Source organism: Cucurbita pepo, chromosome LG18 (genome assembly GCF_002806865.2).
Source record: "Cucurbita pepo subsp. pepo cultivar mu-cu-16 chromosome LG18, ASM280686v2, whole genome shotgun sequence".
Classification (NCBI taxonomy): domain Eukaryota; kingdom Viridiplantae; phylum Streptophyta; class Magnoliopsida; order Cucurbitales; family Cucurbitaceae; genus Cucurbita; species Cucurbita pepo.
Genome location: NC_036655.1, coordinates 1,917,116 through 1,929,419, shown reverse-complemented (window position 1 = coordinate 1,929,419; position 12,304 = coordinate 1,917,116). Strand labels below are relative to the sequence as shown.

Genomic DNA, 12,304 nt, shown 5'->3' with positions numbered 1-12,304 from the left:
TTGACTTTTTATTCACTCCATGTTTACATTTTTTTTCAGGTAATTAGGAGTTGGTCGTGGATGGGAGCGAACTTTGGAGCGTGGGTGATAAGACAATCATAATGCTCAGCCCAATGATTGAAGCTTTTGTTGAAGCAAAAACCCTTGAATCAAAAAAATTAACTATTCCTATACAGAACTTGGATCAACGAGAGATGAGGCTAAAAGTAGATTACCTCTTAACATTAAAGATCTACAATAAGATTTGAAATCTTGTTCTAAGTTAAGTCACTCAACAGTTGAACTTGATCAAGGCTGGATTGAATGACCCAGATGCAATCTACCGCTAGAATTACATGAAACTTAAAAATGGCAGAGATGATGCTCAAATTTGAGGGTCATATGCAATCTACCGCTAGAATTACATGAAACTTAAAAATGGCAGAGATGATGCTCAAATTTGAGAGGGAGAATTCTCGTTTAGAGCTTAATTTTATACACAAAAAATCTCCCTCTTACCAAGTAAGTTATCACCCTTTTGCTCACTATAACAAGTTAACGAATTAAAATAATAAAGAAAGTTTGCAAATAAATTATCAATCAAGTGCTATTTATAAAAACTTGATCCTATGCAAATATTCATTTACGAAGCTTCAAATGGAACTTCCGAAGCTCCAAATGGTACTTCTTCAATCGAATCAACTTGTATCACATGGAATGGAGGTTGAATCGAGCCTATCCAATTTTCAAGATGAAGAATGAATGCTCGTTAAATATTCTTGGTCTTTGATCATATAATAGGTCTAGTTGAAACATTTGGAACACCTTAGTCCTTATCATCTTCCCCCTCTTCAAAATTATTCATACAATCAGGAAAATCATAACCTACATCAAAATAACTCAAGTAAGCGACATGGATAGTAATATCAATTTTATAGGCATTGTTATTAATTCTTTCAAGAACTTTGTATGGGTTGTCCCCTTTTGGATGTAACTTTGTCTTCCTTTGACATGGGAATCACTCTCTGCGAAAATGTATTCAAACTCAATCACCGGGTTTAAGGTTTTGATCAAATCTATCTTTCTTATGCTGCTTCACTCATAAAAATATTAGAAGGAATAACAACCAAAATCAGAGGCAAATGGATTAAATCAACAACTTCCTTTTGTCATTTGAGGATGACAAGTTAAAAACAATAACTTGGTACCCAACTTACGCAAGAATACTTTTCAAAAGTGGCTTAAAAATTTGGACTAAGTTAAAAACAACAATTTGGTACCCACCTTACCCAAGAATACTTTTCAAAACTGGCTTGAAAATTTAACTACTATATTGTAATTTTACTACTTCAAACTAAGTCAACAACAATATAAATAACATCTTAGAACTAATAGCCTTAAGCAAGGCTCATAATGTAAATTTTTCTGCAACAAGAATACTATTCTTATTCATTTTAGTGTACGGCAAGAGAAAAGTTTTAAAATAAAGATAAGCTTTAATTGTCAAGCCCTAGCTTTGAGGAGCATTTGAAAAATCATACCACTAGACCAAATGTCCTTTTTGGAAGTATTATTATCCTATCTTTTGATTCTAAACGGATGCAAAATTTGATTAATTTAAAATTATGTTTAAAAGAAGTAACCATAGTGAAGAATTAAAAGAAGTAACCATAGTGAAGAAAAAAAAACCTTTGAAGTTATTCCATAATATAAATTTTGATTGGATAGTTTCAGTTTAGTCATCAATCATGAACACGCAAACAAAACAATTATAGAAGGTTAAAATTGAATTGAACAAAATCTATATTTTTTAATTAATATATTATTAGATCACGTCTACAATTATTCTACCATTCTTTTTCAACTCTACAATCGTAAATATGATTAAAAAAGTTGTGAAAGAAGTATTAAGTAGGGTCTTCCATGAAGGCCCTAGTATTATCTTTTTATCCTTTGAAATTTACTTTTTATAAGAGCAACATTATTATTTTATTCATTTAATTTGATGTCTAATGTCACATCATACTTTTACAACCGTGCTGCACTGTGACATTGTGATATGAATCCAACAACTGATCACTTCCATGTACCCGAACGAGCAATTACAAGAAGCAATACAAAGAGATTCAAGAATCAAATCAAGAAAAGAATGGAGTGGCTGATATTGGAAAGTAATTAGAAGACTTGTCTTTAGTAGTTGAGTTACCAATTAAGGAAATTTATAAAAACTAATTAGAAACTTGCCTTTCGTAGTTGAATTACCAATTAAGGAAATTTATTAATGCCTTATTTGCTTCAATTTGTATTTAACAGCATTTATTAGTAATTTGTGGTGGGTGGCTGAACTTTATTATGTTAGGGTTAACTTTTAGACCTATTGAAAGGCAGGTAATAATCATGTTTGAGGGATTTTGTTGAATACAGAAAAAACCTTTGTATTTTGTTGATACCCTTTTGGTGTTATTCTTTTTCAAACCTTGTTTTAGGTTTGATGTTTAAACCGATTCATTGAATTAGTTTTGATCAAGCTAATTCTGGAGTGAATTGTCTTGGTATCTAAGAGTGACCATCATAGATTCCAAGTTCGATCTAAGAGTCATTCATCTTCTAACCAGCTCTTGGTTGGAATCAATCCGTTAATTTAGCTTTCTCTGTGAACATTTTGCAAGGATTCTAGAAGGACCTCTAGCTTTGCAAATTCCAGCATTGTAGGCGCTTATCACATTGGCACACTCACGACAAGTTTTGAGGGGGAGCTCAAGCCCCATTCACATTTTTTTGCTCGATTTGTAGCTTTGTTAAACCTTAGGCGAGGTTTTCCTTCATCAACTGAACACAACTTGTGTGGAATCCAAACTTGTTTTGTCACACATGCCTCTCGTGTGTGCACGCATGTTCAATCGTTTGCGACTCTATCCAACATGCCTTTAGACTAGATCAAGTCATCTGACTCGTCTTTTCCTCTACTCTAGGCCAAGATCTCTATTAAGCAACGTTGAATCTCATAGTCATCTTGGTTACCAACAACATAACCCATGCATTTTGATATCATTCCATGTCTCGATAAAGTTCGACTATCTTGGCTTGTTCTGACACATTCGTTGAGAACTTACCCATGTATTTACCATCTCACCAGGGCATCCAAAACATCTATCCATATGGGTTCTCATCGTCATTTGAGTTTTTTGTGTCTACGCTAAACAATTTATGGCATCTGTACCAAATAGCGGGTGCTAACCAAACCTCAGACACGAGTTGGGGTGCAATATTGACACACCTGTGCCATTTGGTAGTGTCATTGAATGAAACTTTTCAAAGGAAGACGCCTGTAAACTTTCCAATTTATATCTTATAGTTAATACTCACAAACATAAAATAGGTCCCACCGAGATTTTTGAACTGGGGTTACTGGATTCAGAGTCCAACGTCCTAACCAACTAGACCATGAGCCCACAAATATTTATAAAATTTGTGTATAATAAATCTTTGAACTTTAAAAAATAAATAGTATCTTCGTATGCTTTCAAAACTTTGAAAATGATCAATGTGTCCCCGTTTTATAGTTTTGTATTTGAAAGGTTTCAACACATTAAAATCAATTAATTGATTAGATCACGTGTATAATTACCATTCTTTTTCAGCCCTATGATCATAAATATGGTTTAAAAACTTGTGAAATAACTTGTGAAATACTCTTGAGCCCTCCTGAACCATGGGCACTAGAGCCGACAATTACCTCTATTTCAGATCTTGGAAGCTGGCCTCACACGCATCATTCCATATAAACAGAACACCCTTCCCATTCAACTACGTGAGTAGTGAAGCTATCTTAGCAAAATCTTGCACGAACTAGTATCCTACAAATTCCTGAAAATTGCATACCTCGGTGACTGTAGTCAGGCGAGCCCACTCAGTGACAACTTCCACTATTGCACGCAGCCAAAGTTCACACTTGGAGAACTTGACAAACAACTTATTTCCCTCAAGATCGTTAAGACCTTCAGAAGATGCACCTTGTGTTCTTGATCTGTTTTCGAGGACACCGGGATGTCGTGTATGAACACGATGACACACGTATCGAGACATTCCTTGAATACCTAATTTATCAACTCCATGAATATCATGTGGGTGTTGGTGAGAACAAACGACCTAAACAAACACATATGTACGAAACTGCCTGATTTCTCTTCCTTCTTCATATGTACGAAAGGTTACGCTGCTCTGGGAAACAAGCTCACATTACCAAACTCGGCGATTTCCTTATGATAATGACTACTTTATGAAGACTACATCCAATTTAAGTATATCAATGTGGGGGAAAAAAAAAAGTCTAAGAGAATCAACCCATTATCCTTCCACCGACAAGAGCGGTAGGTTATGCTGCTCTGTTAAACCAGCCTCAGGCGATTTCCTTCAACTCTAAAAAGGCCAAGACACTGGGCCTTCACCCAAAGCCCATAGCCCAACTCCCTACTTGGAATGAACAAGCCAAAGAACAACTCTATCCAACACCCTAACCAATGGGTTGGGCCAACTTCCAACCACTTCGTTGCCCCATATGGGTTACAAGCTCACATTACCAAGCTCGGCGATTCTCATAAGACAATGACTACTTTATGAAGACTACATCCAATTCTAAATCCATCGATGTGGGATTGTTGTAGCACAGAAATCTATCATATTTATAGGTAAAATAGATAAAAGCATTTATTGAAAACAAATAGCAAGCTCGATGTCCATAGTTCTAGCCACCAAAAATATATGTAAACCCACTATCCTTCCACCGACAAGAGCGAAAGGCTACCCAAAGATTTATATTGGGCCTAAGAGAATCGACCCACTATCCTTCAACCGACAAGAGCGGAAGGTTACGCTGCTCTGTTAAACCAGCCTCACGCAGTTTCCTTCAACTCTAAAGGCCATGGATACTGGGCCTTCGTCCAAAGCCGAGGGTCCAACTCCCTACTTGGAATGGACAGGCCAAAGAACAACTCCAACAACCCTAACCAATGGGCTAGACAAACTTCTAACCACTTTGTTGCCCCCATATGGGTTACAGCTCACATTACCAAGCTAGAAGATTTTCATAAGGCAATGCGCAATGACTACTTTATGAAGACTACATCCAATTTTAAATCCATCAATGTGGGATTGTTGTAGCACAGAAATCTATCATATTTATCGGTAAAATAGATAAAAGCATTAATTTAAAACAAATGGCAAGCTCAATGTCCATAGTCTTAGCCACCAAAAATATATGTAAAAAAGCAAGCTCGATGTCCATAGTCCTAGCCACCAAAAATATATGTAAAAAAAAAAAGTGGATGTCAGGCTGAGGACTACCCAAAGATTTATATTGGGCCTAAGAGAATCGACCCACTATCATTCAACCGAAAAGAGCAAAAGGTTACGCTGCTCTGTTAAACTAGCCTCACGCGGTTTCCTTCAACTCTAAGGGCCATGGACACTAGGCCTTCACCCAAAGCCCATAGCCAAACTCCCTACTTTGAATGGACAAGCCAAAGAACAACTCCAACAACCCTAACCAATGGGCTGAGCCAANAAAAAAAAAAAAAAAAAAAAAAAAAAAAAAAAAAAAAAAAAAAAAAAAAAAAAAAAAAAAAAAAAAAAAAAGTGGATGTGAGGCTGAGGACTACTCAGACGTTTAAATTGGGCATAGGAGAATCCACCCGCTATCCTTCCACTGACAAGAGCGGAAGGTTACGCTGCTCTGTTAAACCAGCCTCACGCGGTTTCCTTCAACTCTAGGGCCATGGACACTAGGCCTTCGCCCAAAGCCCATAGCCCAACTCCCTACTTGGAATTGACCGGCCAAAGAACAACTCCAACAATTCTAACCAATGGGCTGAGTTCACCTAGTGGTTTCCATCAATCATGACTAGAATACGTGGTTTCTTTCAACTCTGTTAAACCAGCCTCACACGGTTTGTTGTACATATTCGATAGCGCTTTCAACAGATCTGACGTTGTCTTCTCTTTGATGATGTTAAAAAGCCACGTTTCTAGACAGCGTCAACCGGATCAACGCTAAGGCCTGATGATCCTTGAGCTTCCACTGATTTGAGGTCATAGTATTCAGCTTCACCCCCAACAGGGGTTCGTGAAGATCTTTCTGGTACAAATAATCTTCAATCTGCATCTTCCAAAAAATGAAATCGCATCAAACTTCTCAATTCCAATCTTTGAACTTTCTATCTTCACAGATGGTGGTGAATCTCACCTAGCTCTGATACCATTTGTTAGGATCACATAATAACACACACTCGATAAGATAACACAAAGAACAGAAGTGAAAAAATTAAAGGATGAATATTGGCTAAAGATTTTATTGATCACAAGGTAGGTAGACAGAGAGAATACACCTAAGGAAAAAAAAAATACATTTTTGAATCACGGAGATATATAAGGTTTCAGTGTACTAAATATAGCTTTACCAAATCTTCACCAAAAATCTACTGTATATATCTCTACCCCATTTTTACTACAGATATTCGACAGGCTCCATATCCCAACATTGTTTGCGTGACTAAAGTTTACGAGCATGATATGAGCTCCATGTTGAGGTCTAATAATTAAATTGGATATTGGAGCATGAGTATAGGACGAAGAAAGCTCAAAAGAAAACTATTGTAGAATCATCGATAGAGCAATTTTGGCATCAATTATGGCAAAGTTTTGTCCGATGCATATGCGAGGACCCCATCCAAACGGGAAGAACCCAACTTGATTTTGTGTCGCTTTTGAAACTCCCTCAGCAAATCTGTCGAGATTAAACTCATTTGCATCATCACCCCCATAGCTTTTTATCACGATGGATAAGAACAATTGAAAAACTCAGCATCACTCCCGCGGGTAAAGTCAAGTTTTCAAGTTTTGTTTCATTTTGAACGAGACGAGTAAGTAACCCTGCGGGTGGGTATAATCTCAGGACTTCGTTCAATATCATCGCAACCTAAATATTGGGAATAACATAAAGTTTAACCAATGAAATAATTAAAAAAAATGAAAATATATAGAAGAGAGTCTTACTCACAATTTTTAGGCGATTTAAACCATCAAAATCTGGTTTGTTGTTACTAAAGACTTGTAGGACCTCTTCCCTTGCTAGATCTTGCCATGTTGTGTATGAGCTCAATAAAACCATAGTCCAAACTAGTAACATTGCTGTGGTTTCTTGGCGAGCAAGGTAAAAGATTCTACATTCTTCTACTATGTCTTTGATACTCATTTCGATATCGTTGTTTTTGTGCTCTCAAATTTCTTTCAAATTTGATTCTAAGAGGATGCTTAATAGATCAGTTTGCATAGCTTCACCTGCCATCATAACCCTTTGCCTTTTGTTGATAACGCCCAAGAGCAACGTTTTTAATTCTTTGCTCATCTTTTTCATTCTATTGTGACTTCGTTGGTACAAACATGCACAAACGTTATAATAAGATGTTATACGAAATTTCATAAATATTGTTCCTATGAGATCCCACATCGATTGGATAGAGGAATGAGTGCCAGCAAGAATGTTGGCCCCGAAGGAGATGGATTGTGAGCTCTCACATTGGTTGGAGAGGGGAACAAAGCATTTTTTATAAGGGTGTGGGTCTCTTTCTAGTCGGCGCGTTTTAAAAACCTTGAGGGAAAGCCCAAAAGTGAAAGCTCAAAGAGGACAATATCGGTTAGCGGTGGGCTTGGGCTGTTCCAAATGGTATCAGAGCTAGACACTAGGCGGTGTACCAGCGAGGACGTTGGGCCCCGAAGAAGGGTTGATTGTGAGAACCCACATCAATTGGAAAGAGGAACGAGTGTCAGTGAGAACGCTGGCCCCGAATGAGAGTTGATTGTGAGATCCCACATCGATTGGAAAGAGGAACAAGTGTCAGTGAGGACGCTGGGCCCTGAAGGGGGTGAATTGTGAGATTCCACATCGATTGAAGAGAGGAACGAGTGCCACCGAGGACTCTGAGCTCCGAAAGTGGGGGAATTATGAGATCCCACATCAGTTGGAGAGGGGAACGAAAGATTCTTCCTAAGAGTGTGAAAATCTCTCCATAGGAAAAGCGTTTTTAAACCTTGAGGAAAATCCGTAGAGGCAAACCCTAAAAAAGACTCATATTCATGTCTAAATGGATTAAATATTTAAGCAATAAATAAGAATCTATAAATTGAATTGTGAATGGTATGTAAACGGTAGATATAGCTTTAACGACTAGATTCTCAAGTTGTTTTAGACGTATAAAGATCATTTTTCCTTGTTCATAGCTACTTCCAAATGTTGTTCGATGAAATCACATCAGCTGCCAAGTTTTTCAAATGAGGCATCACATCCAATTCATAATATCCATCTTCTGAGACCACTTCTTCCCACTTCCTAATCATCTCAGTGCAACTCTCACACATTGCAGGCACCATGTCGTGTAGAGCAATTTAAGCATATATATGACCAATTAGACTCCAAAAAATATTGTTGCTCAAAGTTTTTAAACCAATCTAACGGTTAGTATAACAGCTCAAGCCAACCGTTAGCAGATATTTTCTTCTTCGAAATTTTCATTTCAGATTTTGTCTCAAAGTTTTTAAAACGCGTTTGTTAGAGAGAAGTTTCCACATCCTTGCTTCGTTCTTCTCCCCAATTGATGTGGGATCTCACAAATAGACGCGTTTACAAGAGTGTGGAAACTTCTCCCTAGCACACACATTTTTAAAACCTTTAGGGAAATTCCGAAAGAGAAAGTTCAAAGAGGACAATATCTACTAGCGGTGGGATTGGGCTGTTACAAATGATTTCAGAGCTAGACACTGGTAGTGTGCCAGGGAGGAGAAAGGAACGAGTGTCAGCGAGGACGCTGGGCCCTATAGAAGAGTGGATTGTGAGATTCAACATCAGTTTGAGAGAGGAATGAAGTATTAAGAGTGTGGAAACATTTCCCTAGAAAACATGTTTTAAAACTGTGAGGCTGACAGTCACATGTAATTGTCCATAACGAACAATATCTACTAGTAGTGGGCTTGAGCTGTTACAAGTCGTATCGACACCAACAATTATACAAAATTAAACTTATAAATACTAACTATAAGTTTATTTATATTGAGATCTAATTACAAGAAGAAAGCATACCTTCAAGTGTTTGAAATGAAAGGCTGGATTGATTATTTTTCTATGTTTAACCCATTTGGGTCCTTCATGACTAGTAAGTCCATCGAAAAGCAACCTTGTAAGAGGGTTGATAGTCGGCTTTTGAATAGCATGCATTAAACAAAGTGCAGCTTTGAGTTGATCAGGGTTCATGATGTGCACTCTTGGATATGGTCCAACCCACATGAACGAATTCTTTCTTGTATTTAATATAAACAAACATCCGAAAATATTTGCTAAAACCACCGCATCTAAATGGTGATTAAAGTTCTCAATTTATAATCATCAAATAAATTACAAAGAAAATGGGAAGAACAATAAATGAAAAGACAGAGTTAAGTCTAGTTATGTATGCTAATTTATAATCGATGAAAAGTACATGCAAACGAATTTGATTCGTGAAATTACAACTTTATCCAATTAACAACTTTATCCAATTAAGTCGAGTTTGCTTGCCATTCGCATCTAGCCATGAGATTGCCTCAAATTTATATTTTTATACATTTGGTGTAGGAGGTGACTTTTCTTGTGTCTGATAGGAGAGTTATTTATATTTTTATACGTTTCGTGTAGGAGGTGACTTTTCTTGCGTCTGATAGAGAGAGTTTCCACACCCTTATGAAAGGTGTTTCGTTATCCTCCCTAATCAATGTGGGATCTCACACTACACACCCCTTCGGGGCCCAGCATCCTCGCTTGCACTCGTTTCTTTTTTCAATGGATGTGGGACCCCCACCAAATTTGGGGCCCAGCGTCCTCGCTTGCACTCGTTTCTTTCTTCAATGGATGTGGGACCCCCACCAAATCCACCTTTCTTTGGGGCTCAACCTCCTTGCTGGCGGGACCCCACCAAATCCACCTTTCTTTGGGACTCAACCTCCTTGTTGGCCTTTCGCCGGGTGTCTTGCTCTAATATCATTTGTAACGGTCTAGATCCACTGCTAGCAGATATTATCATTTTTGGATTTTCTGTTTTGGGCTTTCCCTCACGTTTGTAAGAAAGAGGTTTCCACGCCCTTGTAAAGAGTATTTCGTTCTCCACCTCACCGGATGTGGGATCTCTCACTAGTCATATATAGCTTGATCACTTCTTTTTAAGAATAATTATTTTTCAATTTTTTTTAAATATAATAAATTGAGAGGTAGGAAGGTTTTAAATAAATTTAAGGGAAGAAATACCTCTTAAGTTACTATTAAATATGCTTACGTCATATTTTCTTGCTTTTTCTAAAGAGATTTTTTTAATCAATTATCTTGTCCTTTTATCATGATTAAATTATTTTTATTATTAATGCTAATTGATAATTAAAATTAAATTACGCACACTACATAAGGATAAAGTCCTGTGGGGCCTATTTTTATGGTGAGTTTCTTTGGTATCGCTAAAGAAATTTTGTAACGATCCTAAATTTTGTTTATAACCTAAGGTTGTTACTGTATACCTATCATGACCATTTAATGTGAAAATACTTCATTCAAACTTTATAAATAAAAACATAACCTTGTTTTTACCGTCATTTCTAAAGCCCTTAAATAAAACAATGCACGTTGAAATAAACAAGAAATAACATAAAGTAAAAATGCCTTATAGTANAATGCCTTGTAGTTTGAAAATGCAACTAACCTATACTAACCTATAATCTAATAATTCAAATTATGAAACTACCCTAAGCATGGGTCATGGTCTCCTAGGTGCGATGCCACCGTCAACCGAGGGGAGCTTTATCTTTACCTGAAAATGAGAGTAGCACATGACTGGAATATTTTAAGAAATACTCAATAAGTGACCCCCGGTCGGAGTTAAATGCAAACACATATAATTTCATGAATGAGACCTATCATGATAGTGTATTTTCCTACGGCGGCTATCCTAAATGGGCAATTTGAATGTGTACTTTCCCTACACATAGTCCACACGTGCAAGCATGGACCCACCAGTCAGATTGCATACCTCCTGGGCCCCTTTCTGGTCGGGCGAGCATTCTCTGGTAGCTGTTGATGGCGGACACCCGTTAGGAATAACAACCGTCAGAGCTACATTATGATAAACATAAAGATCGTTCCCCTGCCTTGTAGCATACGCGTTCGTACTATCGTGAAGGAGAAGGGGTATTCCTCANCGCGTTCGTACTATCGTGAAGGAGAAGGGGTCTTCCTTGATGCAGGAGCACACAATAATGCATGAGATCCCAACATTTTTCCATTTTCGTTATCATATAATACAATCCCGTTAGCGTTTCCTTCATATCATATCATTTTTCATATTGTTTATCATATCTTTCATGCGTATGTCAGGGTCATGTAACTCGTTATTTTACATATCCATCATATCATATCATTCATGTCACACATATGTCATATCATAACGTTTTCATGCTTTCAGATATAACAATCCACATCATGCATATATCGTATCATATCATATATCGTATCTTGTTGTATGCACCTATTATGTGCAGATCTATAAGATTCTAAAATCTGAGACTCAAACCCTCTTTTCCAACGACGAATCACACTGTGAAGGCGTGAGAGCTTACCTCCTATGTATGTGCAGTCATCGGTGATCCTTTTCACAGTGTGAGTTGGTTGTTTAGATACTAGATCGATGAGATTATTATTGTCGGAGTGTTCTCGAAAATCACTCACTCTCCCTCTCTCGTTTTCTCTCTGTGTTTTTCCTTTCTACTTTGGAGGTGGGTTCTGTGAAGATGATAGGATTCTTGTGGGTTCCATGAGATTATTATGTTGATTTTTTATAATAATAATAATTATTATTATGTAATAAGAGTTAAGGTTATAATTGTTCATAACTGTATATACTAAAATAGTCTAAGATTTATTAGTTGTTATGATTTGAAGGGTTTGTTACCAAATCTATGATTTTATGGTTTGTTACCAATGATGGTGTTAACATGCGGAAGCAATTTGGATCTTAGGCACTTTTAGAACATCAATTATTGTAAATGACTAGCATCTTCTTAAATATTAAAACTTAATGAGTTTAAATACTAACCTTTTGTAGTTCAAACTCCTTTTGCCTCACGAACCGGTTTCGAACCACCACTAGTGTCTTCTCCACTATTCTCCGGCCTTAGAACGGGATTGTGGAATCCGGTGAGTGACTAAACTTGGGAGGGATTTTGTATACGTGAAAGAGAGTGCTTGTGAGAGGTTTTT

At 37.1% G+C, this 12,304-nt stretch overlaps 1 pseudogene; it reads right to left on the bottom strand.

The window, feature by feature from the left end:
- Positions 1-6,441: 6,441 nt before the first annotated feature.
- Positions 6,442-9,321, bottom strand: LOC111780484 (annotated as a pseudogene).
- Between the last annotated feature and the right edge of the window lie 2,983 nt (positions 9,322-12,304).